Raw genomic sequence first — 18,223 nt, 5'->3', positions numbered from 1 at the left:
GTCCGAGTGCAGGGAGAGAACTGGGGTTGGCGGCGTGAACACAGCCTGCAGGGGATTAGTGCACCACGGCTAGCCGGGAGTCCGGGGAAAAGTCTGGACCTGCCGAAGAGGCAAGAGACTTTTTCTTCCCTCTTTGTTTCCTGGCGCGCGAGGAGAGGGGATTAAGAGCGCTGCGTAAAGGACCTCCAGAGACGGGCACGAGCCGCGGCTAACAGCGCGGACACCAGAGACGGGCATGAGACACTAAGGCTGCTGCTGCCGCCACCAAGAAACCTCTGTGCAAGCACAGGTCACTATCCACAGCCCCCTTCCGGGGAGCCTGTGCAGCCCGCCACTGCCAGGGTCCAGGGATCCAGGGATCCAGGGACAACTTCCCCGGGAGAACACACGGCGCGCCTCCGGCTGGTGCAACATCACGCCGGCCTCTGCCGCCGCAGGCTGGCCCCGCACTCCGTACCCCTCCCTGCCCTCGGCCAGAGTGAGCCAGAGTCCCCAAAGCAGCTGCTCCTTTAACCCCGTCCTGTCTGAGCGAAGAACAGATGCCCTCCAGCGACCTACAGGCAGAGACGGGGCCAAATCCAAAGCTGAGCCCTGGGAACTGTGAGAACAAAGAGAAAGGGAAATCTCTCCCAGCAGCCTCAGAAGCAGCGGATTAAAGCTCCACAATCAACTTGATGTACCCTGCATCTGTGGAATACATGAATACACAACGAATCATCCCAAATTGAGGAGGTGGACTTTGAGAGCAAGATTTATGATTTTTTCCCCTTTTCATCTTTTTGTGAGTGTGTATGTGTATGCTTCTGTGTGAGATTTTGTCTGTATAGCTTTGCTTCCACCATTTGTCCTAGGGTTCTATCCGTTTTTTTTCCCCTTAAAAAAAATTTTTTTCTTAATAATTATTTTATATTTTAATAACTTTATTTTTAATCTTACTTTATTGTATTTTATCTTCTTTCTATCTTTCTTTCCTTCCCTCCCTCCTTCCTTCCTCCCTCCCTCCCTGCCTGCCCTTTCTTTCTTCCTTCCTTTCTTTCTTTCTCTTTCTTCCTTCCTTCCTTCCTTCCTTTCTTTCTACTTTCTCTCCCTTTTATTCTGAGCCGTGTGGATGAAAGGCTCTTGGTGCTGCAGCCAGGAGTCAGTGCTGTACCTCTGAGGTGGGACAGCTAACTTCAGGACACTGGTCCACAAGAGACCTCCCAGCTCCACATAATATCAAACGGTGAAAATCTCCCAGAGATCTCCATCTCAACACCAGCACCCAGCTTCACTCAACGACCAGCAAGCTACAGTGCTGAACACCCTATGTCAAACAACTAGCAAGACAAGAACACAACCCCACCGATTAGCAGAGAGGCTGCCTAAAATCATAATAAGTCCACAGACACCCCATAACACACCACCAGACGTGGAACTGCCCCCCAAAAAGACAAGATCCAGTCTCATCCACCAGAATACAGGCACTAGTCCCCTCCACCAGGAAGACTACACAACGCACTGAACCAACTTCAGCCACTGGGGACAGACACCAAAAACAACGGGAACTATGAACCTGCAGCCTGCAAAAAAGAGACCCCAAACACAGTAAGATAAGCAAAATGAGAAGACAGAAAAACACACAGCAGATGAAGGAGCAAGGTAAAAACCCAACAGACCTAACAAATGAAGAGGAAATAGGCAGTCTACCTGAAAGAGAATTCAGAATAATGATAGTAAAGATGATCCAAAATCTGGAAATAGAATAGACAAAATGCAAGAAACATTTAACAAGGACCTAGAAGAACTAAAGAGCAAACAAAGAGTGATGAACAACACAATAAATGAAATTAAAAATACTCTAGATGGGATCAATAGCAGAATAACTGAGGCAGAAAAGTGGATAAGTGACCTGGAAGATAAAATAGTGGAAATAACTACTGCAGAACACAATAAAGAAAAAAGAATGAAAAGAACTGAGGATAGTCTCAGAGACCTCTGGGACAACATTAAATGCAACAACATTCGAATTATAGGGGTTCCAGAAGAAGAGAAAAAGAAAGGAACTGAGAAAATATTTGAAGAGATTATAGTTGAAAACGTCCCTAATATGGGAAAGGAAATAGGTACAGGAAGCACAGAGAGTCCCATACAGGATAAATCCAAGGAGAAATATGCCAAGGCACATATTAATCAAACTGTCAAAAATTAAATACAAAGAAAACATATTAGAAGCAGCAAGGGAAAAACAACAAATAACAGACAAGGGAATCCCCATAAGGTTAACAGCTGATCTCTCAGCAGAAACTCTGCAAGCCAGAAGGGATTGGCAGGACATATTTAAAGTGATGAAGGAGAAAAAGCTACAACCAAGATTACTCTACCCAGCAAGAATCTCATTCAGATTTGATGGAGAAATCAAAACCTTTACAGACAAGCAAAAGCTGAGACAGTTCAGCACCACCAAACCAGCTTTACAACAAATGCTAGAGGAACTTCTCTAAGCAAGAAAGACGAGAGAAGGAAAAGACCTACAATAACGAACCCAAAACAATTTAGAAAATGGGAATAGGAACATACATATCGATAATTACCTTAAATGTAAATGGACTAAATGCTCCCACTAAAAGACACAGATTGGCTGAATGGATACAAAACAAGACCCATATATTTGCTGTCTACAAGAGACCCACTTCAGACCTAGAGACACATACAGACTGAAAGTAAGGGGATGGAAAAAGATACTCCATGCAAATAGAAACCAAAAGAAAGCTGGAGTAGCAATTCTCATATCAGACAAAATAGACTTTAAAATAAGGACTATCAGAAGAGACAAAGAAGGACACTACATAATGATTAAGGGATCGATCCAAGAAGAAGATATAACAATTGTAAATATTTATGCACCCAACATAGGAGCACCTCAATACATAAGGCAAAAACTAGCAGCCATAAAAGGGGAAATCGACAGTAACACATTCATAGTAGGGGACTTCAACACCCCACTTTCACCAATGGACAGATCATCCAAAATGAAAATAAATAAGGAAACACAAGCTTTAAATGATACATTAAACAGGATGGACTTAATTGATATTTATAGGACACTCCATCCAAAAACAACAGAATACACATTTTTCTCAAGTGCTCATGGAACATTCTCCAGGATAGATCATATCTTGGGTCACAAATCAAGCCTTGGTAAATTTAAGAAAATTGAAATTGTATCAAGTATCTTTTCCGACCACAATGCCATGAGACTAGGTATCAATTATAGGAAAAGATCGTAAAAAATAACAAACACATGGAGGCTAAACAATACACTACTTAAAAACGAAGTGATCACTGAAGAAATCAAAGGGGAAATCAAAAAATACCTAGAAACAAATGACAATGGAGACATGACGACGCCAAATCTATGGGATGCAGCAAAAGCAGTTCTAAGAGGGAAGTTTATAGCAATACAATCCCACCTAAGAAACAGGAAACATCTCGAATAAACAGCCTAACCTTGCACCTCAAGCAATTAGAGAAAGAAGAACAAAAAAACCCCAAAGTTAGCAGAAGGAAAGAAATCATAAAAATCAGATCAGAAATAAATGAAAAAGAAATGAAGGAAACAATAGCAAAGATCAATAAAACTAAAAGCTGGTTCTTTGAGAAGATAAACAAAATTGATAAACCATTAGCCAGACTCATCAAGAAAATAAGGGAGAAGACTCAAATCAATAGAATCAGAAATGAAAAAGGAGAAGTAACAACTGACACTGCAGAAATACAAAAAATCATGAGGGATTACTACAAGCAACTCTATGCCAATAAAATGGACAATCTGGAAGAAATGGACAAATTCTTAGAAAAAATGCACAACCTGCCAAGACTGAATCAGGAAGAAATAGAAAATATGAACAGATCAATCACAAGCACTGATATTGAAACTGTGATTAAAAATCTTCCAACAAACAAAAGCCCAGGACCAGATAGCTTCACAGGAGAATTCTATCAAAGATTTAGAGAAGAGTTAACACCTATCCTTCTCAAACTCTTCCAAAATATAGCAGGGGAGGAACACTCCCAAACTCAATCTACAAGGCCACCGTCCCCGATACCAAAACCAGACAAGGATATCACAAAGAAAGAAAACTACAGGCCAATATCACTGATAAACATAGATGCAAAAATCCTCAACAAAATACTAGCAAACAGAATCCAACAGCACATTAAAAGGATCATACACCATGATCAAGTGGGGTTTATTCCAGGAATGCAAGGATTCTTCAATATACACAAATCTATCAATGTGATAAACCATATTAACAAATTGAAGGAGAAAAACTATATAATCATCTTGATAGATGCAGAGAAAGCTTTTGACAAAATTCAACACCCATTTATGATAAAAACCCTGCAGAAAGTAGGCATAAAGGCAACTTTCCTCAACATAATAAAGGCCATATATGACAAACCCACAGCCAACATCATCCTCAATGGTGAAAAACTGAAAGCATTTCCCATAAGGTCAGGAACAAGACAAGGTTGCCCACTCTCACCACTCTTATTCAACATAGTTTTGGAAGTTTTAGCCACAGCAATCAGAGAAGAAAAGGAAATAAAAGGAATCCAAATCAGAAAAGAAGAAGTAAAGCTGTCACTGTTTGCAGATGACATGATACTATACATAGAGAATCCTAAAGATGCTACCAGAAAACTACTAGAGCTAATCAATAAATTTGGTAAAGTGCAGGATACAAAGTTAATGCACAGAAATCTCTGGCATTCCTATACACTAATGATGAAAAATCTGAAAGTGAAATCAAGAAAACACTCCCATTTACCATTGCAACAAAAAGAATAAAATATCTAGGAATAAACCTACCTAAGGAGACTAAAGACCTGTATGCAGAAAATTATAAGACACTGATGAAAAAAATTAAAGATGATACAAATAAATGGAGAGATATACCATGTCCTTGGCTTGGAAGAATCAACATTGTGAAAATGACTCTACTACCCAAAGCAATCTACAGATTCAATGCAATCCCTATCAAACTACCACTGGCATTTTTCACAGAACTAGAACAAAAAATTTCACAATTTGTATGGAAACACAAAAGACCCCGAATAGCCAAAGCAATCTTGAGAACGGAAAATGGAGCTGGAGGAATCAGGCTGCCTGACTTCAGACTATACTACAAAGCTACAGTAATCAAGACAGTATGGTACTGGCACAAAAACAGAAAGATAGATCAATGGAACAGGATAGAAAGCCCAGAGATAAACCCATGCACATAGGGTCACCTTATGTTTGATAAAGGAGGCAGAAATGTACAGTGGAGAAAGGACAGCCTCTTCAATAAATGGTGCTGGGAAAACTGGACAGGTACATTTAAAAGTATGAGATTAGATCACTCCCTAACACCATACACAAAAATAAGCTCAAAATGGATTAAAGACCTAAATGTAAGGCCAGAAACTATCAAACTCTTAGAGGAAATTATAGGCAGAACACTCTATGACATAAATCACAGCAAGATCCTTTTTGACCCACATCCTAGAGCAATGGAAATAAAAACAAAATTAAACAAATGGGACCTAATGAAACTTCAAAGCTCTTGCACAGCAAAGGAAACCATAAAGAATACCAAAAGACAACCCTCAGAATGGGAGAAAATATTTGCAAATGAAGCAACTGACAAAGGATTAATCTCCAAAATTTATAAGCAGCTCATGCAGCTCAATAACAAAAAAACAAACAACCCAATCCAAAATTGGGCAGAAGACCTAAATAAACATTTCTCCAAAGAAGATATACAGACTGCCAACAAACACATGAAGAATGCTCAACATCATTAATCATTAGAGAAATGCAAATGAAAACCACAATGAGATATCATCTCACACCAGTCATAATGTCCATCAACAAAAAAATCTAGAAATGCTGGAGAGGGTGTGAAGAAAAGGGAACACTCTTGCACTGGTGGTGGGAATATGAATCGGTACAGCCACTATTGAGAACAGTATGGAGGTTCCTTAAAAAACTACAAATAGAACTACCATATGACCCAGCAATCCCACTACTGGGCATATACCCTGAGAAAACCATAATTCAAAAACAGTCATGTACTGAAATGTTCATTGCAGCTCTATTTACAATAGCCTGGAGATGGAAACAACCTAAGTGTTCATCATCGGATGAATGGATAAAGAAGATGTGGCACACATATACAATGGAACATTACTCAGCCATAAAAAGAAACGAAATTGAGCTATTTGTAATGAGGTGGATGGACCTAGAGTCTGTCATACAGGTTGAAGTCAGTCAGAAAGAGAAAGACAAATACGTATGCTAACACACATATATGGAATTTAAGAAAAAAAAATGACATGAAGAACCTAGGGGTAAGACAGGAATAAAGACTCAGACCTACTAGAGAATGGACTTGAAGATATGGGGAGGGGGAAGGATAAGCTGTGACAAAGTGAGAGAGTGGCATGGACATATATACAATACCAAACGTAAAATAGATAGCTAGTGGGAAGCAGCCGCATAGCACAGGGAGATCAGCTCGGTGCTTTGTGACCACGGAGAGGGGTGGGATAGGGAGGGTGGGAGGGAGGGAGACGCAAGAGAGAAGAGATCTGGGAACATATGTATATGTAAAGCTGATTCACTTTGTTATAAAGCAGAAACTAATAAATCATTGTAAAGCAATTATACTCCAATAAAGATATAAAAAAATGATTTTAGCAGCGAAAAAAAGAGTAAATATATCAAGTGGTATGGGCTTGTCAGTGTAAGTCATAAATTTATACAGATGAGAGACAATGGGAAAATATAACCATTATAAAGTGTGTAAAGCCTGCTGGAGCATATTATCATTTTTTAACACCACTAGAGCAATCTTTTAGCATGCAGAAATATGATATCTGTTGTCTAGCATGAACATAGATAAATACCTATTTTGGCTTTATCAGATGTTAATATACATACATAATTTTCTATCCTATCTGTATTCTTGCTAAAATAGGACATGTTTTATGCAAAGTTTCACTTTTTTGAATTTAAGATTTTTATTTTATTTCTCTCATGCTCAAAACTGGGCTGATTACCTTTCCATTCTACATTTCTACACCTGTACTGCCGACTATTAAAACCTCAGATTCCTAATGATCACAGAACATTCAGAAGTTTTATTTTGTGATACTTTTTCAGGTAAGCTGGCTGGTGAAAATTCTATTAATGGTGAATTCCAGAAGGATATATCAAACTTAGGTCACATTCCTAGAGTGAAGAATATGGCTTAAGGAAAGGGCAAAATGTTACTTTTCAATGCTGAGCATAAGAGATGCTGAAGAGTTATAGAGTCATTTAAATCTATACAGTTATTCTCTGGTTCCTTGATCAAGGAATCCCTAATGTCATTCTGGTATCAACTAAAGTAGTTAGAATATGGGATAAAGGATGGTCATGCCCAATAAATTCAACCTAAAGTCATGAATCATCAGTGACAAGATGATTCTCAGAGAATAATGGCAGCAGGGTGAAGATGTTACTAGGTGTTCATCCTCAGTGACTCATAACATACTGAATGCTCAATTATTCTCAACACTGAAAAGAGAAGAATTGAACAGAAGAACAACAACAAGAGACAGCAATAGGATGGGCTTATTATTAAGGAAACTGTGGCGAAATTAGGAAATCACCTCTATCGTGGGTCCTATAGGAAATAAATAATCCCTTTCTATTGCTCACTACTTGACCAGGATTGTGAATAGCATTAGCCATCTAAAAGGGATTCTCATATTGAATGAGTGTTGGTTGGAGAGTGGCAGGCAAATTCCTGTTGGGTCTTACGGAGAAATTCAAAGTCAATCAAGTACATACAAAAAGTGGGAAAACACAGAAAAAGTAAACTGAGGTTCTTGGCATGGAGTTGAGACTGACATGAAAAACAGAAACAGATAGTTAAGCCATTTGTCTCTAAAGAGACTGAAAACAAAACAACCAAACACATTAGATTGGAAATAAGAAAACATGAAACTCTCATTTGCCCCTTTGGCTACTAGCACTATAGACAGGCCAAAGAACTAGAGACACTAATGAGATATGTCATGTTTAAGAGACTGCAGAGGCGTGTGGTTACCCAGATAACAAAAGGCATTGCTCATATTTTTGCACAAAGTAGAAGACAGATTTTGACTGCTTCCTCCAGACAGATGATTTCTTTCCTAATAAGCTCTCTAAATACACAGCCAAAGTTTTGAGTCCTGAGGCATTCTTTTTCATAGAGATATATTAGTCGAATGAATGAAATGCTTAAAATCTTACAGAAAAAATGGCAGCTTGATTGTAACAAAATCAGAGGTTACTGCTTTAAACTACCAGTCCTTTACAGCTGTGGATTGTAATGTATCTGGCACAATTCCAGCTTCAGTAAACTAAAGATATGTCTTTATATATATATATATATATGTCTTTATATATAAATACTGAAGGCATTTGTTTTAAATCAAGGAAAGAGGAAAATCTATGAAAGGAGAATGAAAACATTCAAGCCATGGAAATGCTATCTTTTGTAAAACAAAATTCCTATAGTTAGCAATATAATTTAAGAAAATATAGTTAACACAAGGATAGACTGAAGTGGTCACATATTTCACTTGTTCATGATTTTTCATCTTTGTGTATATCTAAGAAAAGAAAATTCAGTTCATTTTGCTGAAGTTAATTATCTCCTGATGCAATGCTAGTAAAACAAAGATGTGAAGACACTGTAAAGAACTTGTGCTTGTGTGGTGGGGGGAGTCCACATTCAATAGACAACATCCTGAAAAGACCCAGATTTGTCTTTGGGTTACAGGGTCAATATTGTATGTGATTTTATCGTTTTTTAACATGCTCAGTGTTCTTTAAACTTATTTGTTATGATTTACCACCCACCCTCCATAAAAAGCAAAACCCACTCTCAAAACCTTCATTCACACTACCAGCTAAACAAAAGATATCATGGAAGACTGGAAAGCACACAACATTTGAAATCAGAAACTTGGTTTAAGAGCCAGTCATAGTTTCTCTATAAATTATGTGGCACATAAAAATAAAGGATTTGGATTAGATGATCTGTTAAAGTCTTTAGCTTCCAAACACGAAATTATATAACAGTTTAAAACATTATCCATTCTTTATAAATCTTAAGAATACATCTAATGCTAAATATGAATTTTCATGCATAAGTCAGTAAGTGAAAAATTTGTTGATACTTATGGGGGCAATTTTGACATCATCTCCCTATGTGAAAGACCTGGAATTAAGAAAGCAGGGTGCCTTCTGATGTTTACAGTTTAAACAAGCACAACAGCTGAGATGTAAGGCAGAACTATCTGAAAGCAGAGATTGCAAAATGGTACACTGAGGACTAAATTTAAGTTAAAGTTAAAAAAAACCCTATTAAGTAGATTCTAACTTTAAAATTAAGAAGATATCACTTTAACAAATTAAACTTTTTTTTTCTTAAAAATTAAGGATAAATAAGATAGTATATCAAAAGCAGGCCAACATTCCAGAGTAGCAGAGTCAATCAGCTGCTTCTGTTTTAATGAGATACATCTTCAGTTTGCCTCTCTCACCTGGATCCCTAATGTTCTGTCCAACCTGTTTCACTCATTTAACTTACCTATATAGCTGGTTTGCAACCCATGCCTTAAAGAGACAAAAGAATTCGACTTTAATGAATAAATCATGTATCTATAAGAAAGGAGGTTAAAACAGCAATAAACACATGGAAAAAGAAAAGTCAGAGAAACAAATGTTGAGAGTGTGTCTCCAGAGTCATTAGGTAAGCATCTTGTAGATAAACTGGAATACTTATGTAGCAGATATGTAAATGTGCATGTATATATATATGAATATGTACACATAAATTGGGCCCTTATAGTTCAATGTCTCTCCATCAAGTTCAAATTATGAATATGTAAGTGTATGTGTACATATACATAATACTGAATTTTATATATCATTTTCTTTCCTGCTTCATTAACATTAGTTTCCTGCTTGTTTCATTATACCCTAGATACACTAGCAATCCATTTTCTTTTTTTTTTGAATTTTATTTTATTTATTTTTTTATACAGCAGGCTCTTATTAGTTATCTATTTTATACATATTAGTGTATATGTCAATCAAAATCTCCCAATTTATCCCACCATCCCCCCCATTGGAGTCCATATGTTTGTTCTCTATATCTGTGTTTCTATCTCTGCCTTGCAAACTGGTTCATCTGTACCATTTTTCTAGACTCCACATATATGCATTAATATATGATATTTGTTTTTCTCTTTCTGACTTACTTCACTCTATGTGACAGTCTCTAGATCCACCCAAGTCTACAAATGACCCAATTTCATTCCTTTTTATGGCTGAGTAATATTCCATTGTATATATGTACCACATCTTCTTTATCCATTCATCTGTCGATGGGCATTTAGGTTGCTTCCATGACCTAGCTATTGTAAATAGTGCTGCAATGAACATTGTGGTACCTGACTCTTTTTGAATTATGGTTTTCTCTGGGTATATGTCCAGTAGTGGGATTGCTGGGTCATATGGTAGTTCTATTTTTACTTTTTTAAGGAACCTCCATACTGTTCTCCATAGTGGCTGTATCAATTTACATTCCCACCAACAGTGCAAGAGGGTTCCCTTTTCTCCACACCCTCTCCAGCATTTGTTGTTTGTAGATTTTCTGATGATGCCCATAGTAATCCATTTTCTAAGTCTAAACAGAATGTGGAATAATAATGAGGTCACCTTGTAGGCTACTTCCTGGGCATACAATTGACATTCTCCAGGATGGTAGTCAGTCTTTTTGTGAGTCTGTGCTTTCAAACATTAACAGTTAGTTCAGTTAGGCCTTTTGGAAGACCTGAAAGCACATCATGTAGGCTGAGATCTCTAATACCTAAACCAGACCAAGACCAATCTCAATGATCACAATAATAATAAAAGTGATGTCTTCTTAATAAAGGAACTTTGATTCATTAGGGTAATTAAGGGAGGCAGAGAAAATAATGCATATTATAATTGTGAAGTGCATTCTTGTAAATGAAGCATGATCTATTTATGGCTAGAAAAAAATGTGGGTGTATATGTGAATATTCATGGGTGTGAAAGAAGATGGGAGGGGCGTGGTAGGAGATGAGTCTAAACATCATGGAGAGACTTGTAAAACAATGATTTTTCAATGGAAATCCATTTGAATGTTTTAAGTAGGGAGATATGATGATGAGTTTAATGTTCTAAGATTATTTTGGCTACGGTGTGAAGAATGGCTTGGGGATGGGGACCAAGGAGATACAGGAAATTCAGAGGAGGCTTACTCAATGGACTCCAGAGGGGAGGATACAGGAAATTCAGAGGAGGCTTATTCAATGGACTCCAGAGGGGAGAATGTGAAAGTTTAATCTAGGCTTTTGTGAGACAAAAGTGGAAAAAATGGGATATATCTGCAGATAAAAATATTTAAACTTGTGATGAATACCAAGGATGAGAAGAATAACTTGTAAAGGATAACTTTCAAGACTGACAAGCTATTGCCATGTCTCTTCAAGATTTTCAATTAATTTATTCCTTCTAGTTCAAAAAATATGACCTACTTTATGACAAGGTCTGTTCTAGATGCTAGGATTACAGTAGTGGCCAAACAGTAGGGGAAGAAAAAAACAAAAACAAAAAACCTGCCATCCGGGAATTTATTTATAGCAAGGTGAGGTAGACAATAGATAATAAACATAATAAATGAATAAAATATATGGCAGTGAAAAAAGATAAGTATTATGGAAATGAAAAAGAGCAAGGCATTGAAGATCCCAGGAGGGGAATGGGGCAGTAGATTGTAATCATCAATAAGTTATGTATTCAGAAGATGACATTTGAACAAAGACTTGAAGGAGTTCAGGAATTGAGTCATGTAGGATATCTGGCTGAAGAACATTTTATGCCAAGAGAACATTTCAGGAATGGCCTTACATTAGTAGCTACTGATGGGTTTCAGAAATAGCAAAGCTTCTCTGGAGAAGAGTGAGTAAGGGGGTAAGTAGTAGAAGATAAAGTCAGAGAAGTAACAGGAGACCAGATCTTTTAAACCTTTGTAAGATATGATGAGAATTTCAGTCTTTTCAGTGGGAAACCACTGGATATTTTTGAATTGAGATGTGATATAATCTGATTTATGTTTTATATGGAGCAGTCTGGCTACTGTTTTGTGAGTAATAATGATAGCAAGGAGACCAATTAGGAGGGTATTGCACTAATTCAAAAGAAAGATGATGGTGGTTCAAAACTAGGTCCTTGCAGTCAAGCTGATGTAAGGTATTCAGCTCCTGGGCATACCTTGAAAGTAGACTCAATAGTATTGCCTGATTTTCGAGTTATGAGAAAAGCAGAGGGGCCAAAAATGACTCTAAGACTAAAATGACTTTGAGCACCTGGAAAATGGAGTTGCCATTGAATGAGATTGGGGAAGCAGATTTTGTGGATCATATGAATAGTTTATTTTTAGGCATGCTCCACTGGGGATTTTTTTTTTTTAAACATCCAAAAGGAAAACCAAAGCAAGAAGTTGGACAGAGCCTGAAATCAATTAGGCAATTGTTAGCATGTGGTTATATGTTAAACCATGAAACAATATGAACTCTACAAGGAAGTGAGGAAAGATAGAAAGAAGAGGATCAAGGTCTGAGCCTGGGGCATTCCAATGTTAAGAGGGAAGGAGAAAAAGATCTAGCAAAAGAGACTGAGAGGTGAGGAAAAAAAGAGAGAACAATAAAAGAAAAACTATACTGATGATTCATCTTAGAACTATTTTGTATTGCAGGGTTATTATTACATCAAGTGAAGTAACAAACAAAAAATCGACTTAATTTAACTGGAAAGACTGATACTGCTACTATGAAGAGAAAGGTTTCTCAACTCTGACACTACTGACATTTTGGTAAGGATAACTCCTTGTGAGAAACTAATTTATGTATTGTAGGGTGTTAAGCATTTCCCCTGGCCTCTACTCACTTGATACCAGCAGCACTCCCCAGTTGTGAAAATCAAAAATATCTTCAGACATTACCAAATGTCCCCTGGGGTGAAAGATCATCCCCAGTGGAAAACCACTGATTGTAGAACCACTAAGTGCTCTCTGATGTCTGCTTCCTCCATGACTCTAAGCATTTGTCAAGGTCTTTTAATGAATTTCTGTCTCCAAATTTATTGAACACTTCTTTATCTTCCTTTACTCGATCTTTCGGCAGTACTCTAGAAATATAACCCCAAATTCTTTTTCAAAACACTTTCTTCTCTTAGTTTTTGTGACTCTACATTCTAGTTTTCTCCTAATGCACTGGCCACTCTTTGTCATCATTTTAATCTAGTCTCAGAGCTTCGTTCCAGTCCCCTCTTTACTTCCCCTGGTAATCTAACCCGGCTTCATGGTTTTAGATGTCTCCTCTATTTTTCTATTCTTTAATGTAAATCTCCAGTCCAGAGATTTAAGATAAAGCCTTGAATACATCACTGACTAACTGACATCTCGCTTGGATCTCTTACAGGTATCTGACTTAACATGACTAAAACTGAACCCACAGTTTACCATTTTCAGTATCCATCAAATTATAGAATCCGGAAACTCAGGTGTCAGTCTGCAGTCCTTCCTGTTCTCATTTTTCACATTCATTTTATTTACAAACATTTTTCCTTAAAATTCTACTCACTACCCTCCATTTCACTGATACTACAATAGTGCAACATACCACCATTTCTAATTGGGAGCATAGTCCTCCTATGGGGTCTCCTTCTGTTCCAGTCTTTTTTCCCACCAGATCCATTCTCCACATAAAAAGTGAAATAGTTGTCTTAGATATAAATAAGATGGCATTACTTCCTTCTCATCTCTTAGGTCTTAGCTCAAATCTCCTTTCTTCAAATGTGCCTTTATCGATCATCTTACTCAAAACCTACAATGTTTAAGTTTTTCTCTCTAAGTCCAGTTTTTATTCCCCTCAATACACTTTTCAAAACCGGACATTTTTTTGTATTTATTTATTTATTAATTTACTTGACTTTGTCTTCATTCCACAGAATGTAAACTTCATGAGGACAAGATTCTATTATCTTTATTGTATCCTAAGAACCCAACACCAAACCAAACAAACAGAACTCTTTAAATAAAGCTATGGGTATGATTGAATAAAACTTGACTGGTTCACCTTAAAATGCTATACAATCTGATCAATAACTTAATCAGTATTATTAATTATATAATCATATGTTTTATATGGTCTTAAAAGATTTACGTTCAGTAAATTTTGAATATTGATCACAGCCGTTTCAGAACCATTAACTCTAATCAGTATGTATTACTGAGTGACTGTCTTATGCAGTCAACAACAGTCAAGCCACAAAATGGTAATAGTGTAATATCTGATAGTTTTAGATCTCTTCCAAAGTAATTGTAATAAATGATTTTAGCTGTTGACTGGTTTGAATAAACTCAGATGGTTTTAAAAGTATTCTTGCTAAGGAAGTACAGACAGTTTCAATTTAGAGTTTAATGGTTGTCATAAATTTATAATAATGAAGAAAAAAATTTAAAAAAATAAACTATCAATTTTTACCACTACCCAAACATCCTAAAACAAGACTTTGAAGTTCTTGCTAAAATGTGTGTACACACACACACACACACACACACACACACACACGCTTATGTATGGGTTCATAGACATACCTATAAATTTATGTTTGTGTGTGTGTGTGTGTGTGTGTGTGTGTGTGTATGCATGTGTATGAGATGTACACACAGACCCATATATTGGGTATGAGGCTTATAGCTAGGACTCCAATTCAAAATTGAAACCTATTAAAGAAAACAGTTGAATATTTTGTTAAAGCTTTTCAGGAAAAATGGTCTAATCAAATGTTTTGAGAAAAAGTTATGATTATTAATGAATAAAATTATAAGTAAATTTATACTGAACATTCTCTTTTGCATAATGGAGATTATGCCAAAAATGGTATCTCATATTCACTTCTCAAGACCAGGTAGATCAGAGGAACGATTTGTTTTGCTCAGGAATATTCAGCTATTTAATTGTAAAAATCTAATCTGTATATTTAAAGTCATTTTCATTTTTCTAAGCATTGACCTACTTTATAGTGCTTGCCATCATGCATCTAGCATTTCATACTAGAAATGATAAATGGCCAGAAAGTATGTACAATTGTATAACACTATCATATTCTGTTCTAACTACTAAAATTCAAATTCTCATTATGCTTTACATATCAATTGAATTATGCCAGTCTTTTAAGTTTTAAATTACTTAATTTTCTTAAAGGAAAAATCTAGCCATTTTGTATGGCTCAGGGGGTTAGAAAATCATAAGTAATTCTACCTATAAATAACTTAGTCTGCATTTGAAATTTAAATTTGCAATCCTAATTACTATTCCAACCATTTTCACAGATTATAGAAGAGAATTCCCTTCCTTATTTCTAAAAAACTATCATGTTAAAAACTATCTTTCTTTAGAATGGACTTCAGTTAACATTTAGCTGTCTGAGCAATATTCTTCTGATTTCTGATATAACATATTTTCTGCTCTTTGCCGAAATGAAAATATTCCAGTGTTTTTAGTATCTGTGAATATGCTTCCAAGATATCCTGCTATCACATGGATAACTCCTTCCATTTGCTTCACTGATAATAGGGTTATAACTAAAGTATCCATAGTTCGATTTGTGCATTTTTCTTTCTTTTACCTATTGATTCAGAGATAGAAATTTCAGTGTAGGGAAAAATCTTAAGTTTTGTTTTCTGAGGAGTGGGGAATTCTCAGGTCAGTATCATTTAATAATTGTGCCAAAACTTAGAAGATGAAATAGAGTGCATGTTCATTAAACTAATGGATGACTATCTGGTGACTGTTAAAGGAGCAAATATAATACATTGCAGGGAAATTCCTGAGGGCAGAAAATCAATTCTTTATATACAAGATGGATTTCAAAGAAATAAATACAAATTGTCCAGGTAATAACTGAATAGACATAAACTATGTCACAAATTTTGGGGAAATCATACATAGTTACTATCTGGAAGGGAGTTTAGAAATGTTCTACTTCAATAAAGTAGTTAGCATTCAGATGAGTATGTTGAGACTCAGAGATATAGCAAGTATCTCAAGTTAAAGTCTAAATTGTGTCACATTATAGCTGCATGGCCATAGATAAGTCATTTAATCATTCTAGAATGCACATTGCTCATTAACTTAAGGTGGTGAGAATGGATTTATTCCATATTTATAATATTGAGATATCAGGATTACAAAAAGGTTTAGGAAGCAAAGTTAAATAATTGCCCTTATCAGTGTAGCCTTAGGTATGTTTACACATATATATAATGCACTAGTTGGAATTTCTATGGAATGCTTAATGGTTTAGAACATGGTGCTAAAATTCATGGCTCAGAGGTTCCAACCTTATAATCATGACATTTAGTTAGCTATGATGGGCTTCTAGAAAATGTACCCTACTGTTACCCACTTTTCTTCCTATTGAATACTGTTAGTCATCGGTAGGTCTAAGAAGAGAAAGAAAAACAAATAGAAAGTCTAGATTACACAATACATCTTATTACTACCATTAAAAGACTAATGATGTTTCAAATCCTATTAGAAAAAGGCTAATCAATAACTTTGCATTGATGACAAAAGACTCTATACCACATTAATAAAATTAAAAATGAAAATATGTAAAATATGTAAATAAAGTATATATTGATCCATTTATATATTTGAGTACATAAGAATAAATATTTAGCTATTAAACAAGTTTGGCTCGTGGCCTACAATAAACAGTTTGCTAGAGGCTACTGATTGTATTTATCCATCTCCCCAAGGACAAAGCTAAAAAATTATCAAATCATTTTCACTGAAAATTATATGAAAAATAAAGATATGTTTTTAGCAACTATCAAATTCAGGCAAGAGTAATTTGCAATTAATTTTTAATGTGAGAATATGCATTATAGGGAAGAACATTTTTCCAGTCATCATCAACATCATCACCATCATTATCATATCATTCTGTTAATCTATACAGTACTTATTATGTGCCAAGAACTATTAATGCTAATATAAATATAGTGTGTGTGTGTGCACACGTGTATTCCTCACTAAAACCTCATGAAATGGAGAGTACAGAGAAGCTAAGAAGCTAGTAAGCAACAGGAACAAGATTAAAACCCAGTCAGTGTAATTTCAAAATATATACTCTTTATCACTTCATTAATACATGAAACTGTTTTTTTTTTTTGCAAAGCAAACTTCTGTTTTAGAGATAAAGAAAGCTAAAGCTAGTCAAGACTGAGTCAGTCTTTTGGTCTGATTGGAAGGAGATGATATGTGAGTGAAAGAGGGCAGAGTGATCCTCTGAAGTTCTTGGCTCTGTCCTAGAACTACCCTTAATAGAACTAAAGCTTTGTATAACACTGGGTTTGGGGGAGGAGGAGTTAAAGAAACAACTCTGATATATATGGATTTTTACTCACAGTTAATCTAAACTGAATTTGAAAGCTAATAATATAGCTTCTTTTAAAACCAGCTTATTGACACCTACTACTGATAAAAAATAGTGTTCCAGATTTCCATCAAATGATATTCACGGAGTTCAAATATTTATGGTAGATACCTCTGAAAAAGGTAGTGAAGACTTCCAGATAGGTGTCTCTGATTCATTTCAAATACAAAGCTTTAATTATTTAGTAGGATTAAAGTAAGTTAATCCTACTGTGATAGTATTTGACTCTTTGGTTGTATGGGAATGGGCCAGGCCCCCCTAAAATAAGTCTTTATCTGTTATTTCTCTGTTAATTTACTTCAAAATATAAAATGCATAATAAATTGACATGCCCTAAAACAAAAAAGGATAACCTACAATCACAAGTCTAAACAAATGTTCTAGTTTATTTTTCTCAAAAGGAATAACCATGATAATCAATGTGTCCATCATACACCAGTAAACAATATTGCTCTATTTTGGATGTTCCCTGAAATATAGTTATTAGGAGTCAGAAGAAACGATTACATTATCGAATTGATCTCTTGCCCTAGAAGAGAACTATATTTCTCATATTGTTAAAAATGAAACAACTTACCCTGTATATTTTTGAGTTTATTTTCTAATGTAAAAACAAAGTGATAG

General features: G+C 35.8%; 1 protein-coding gene across 1 annotated transcript in view; it reads right to left on the bottom strand.

The window, feature by feature from the left end:
• LRP1B (LDL receptor related protein 1B) overlaps window positions 1-18,223 on the bottom strand; it is a gene marked incomplete at its 5' end in the record, with an annotated part of 1,013,530 nt that overhangs the window by 119,032 nt on the left and 876,275 nt on the right. The window lies entirely within an intron of this gene.

The sequence above is a fragment of the Lipotes vexillifer genome, unplaced genomic scaffold, assembly GCF_000442215.2.
Source record: "Lipotes vexillifer unplaced genomic scaffold, Lipotes_vexillifer_v1.1 scaffold606, whole genome shotgun sequence".
Classification (NCBI taxonomy): Eukaryota; Metazoa; Chordata; class Mammalia; order Artiodactyla; family Lipotidae; genus Lipotes; species Lipotes vexillifer.
This window is presented reverse-complemented; position numbering and strand designations above follow the sequence as displayed.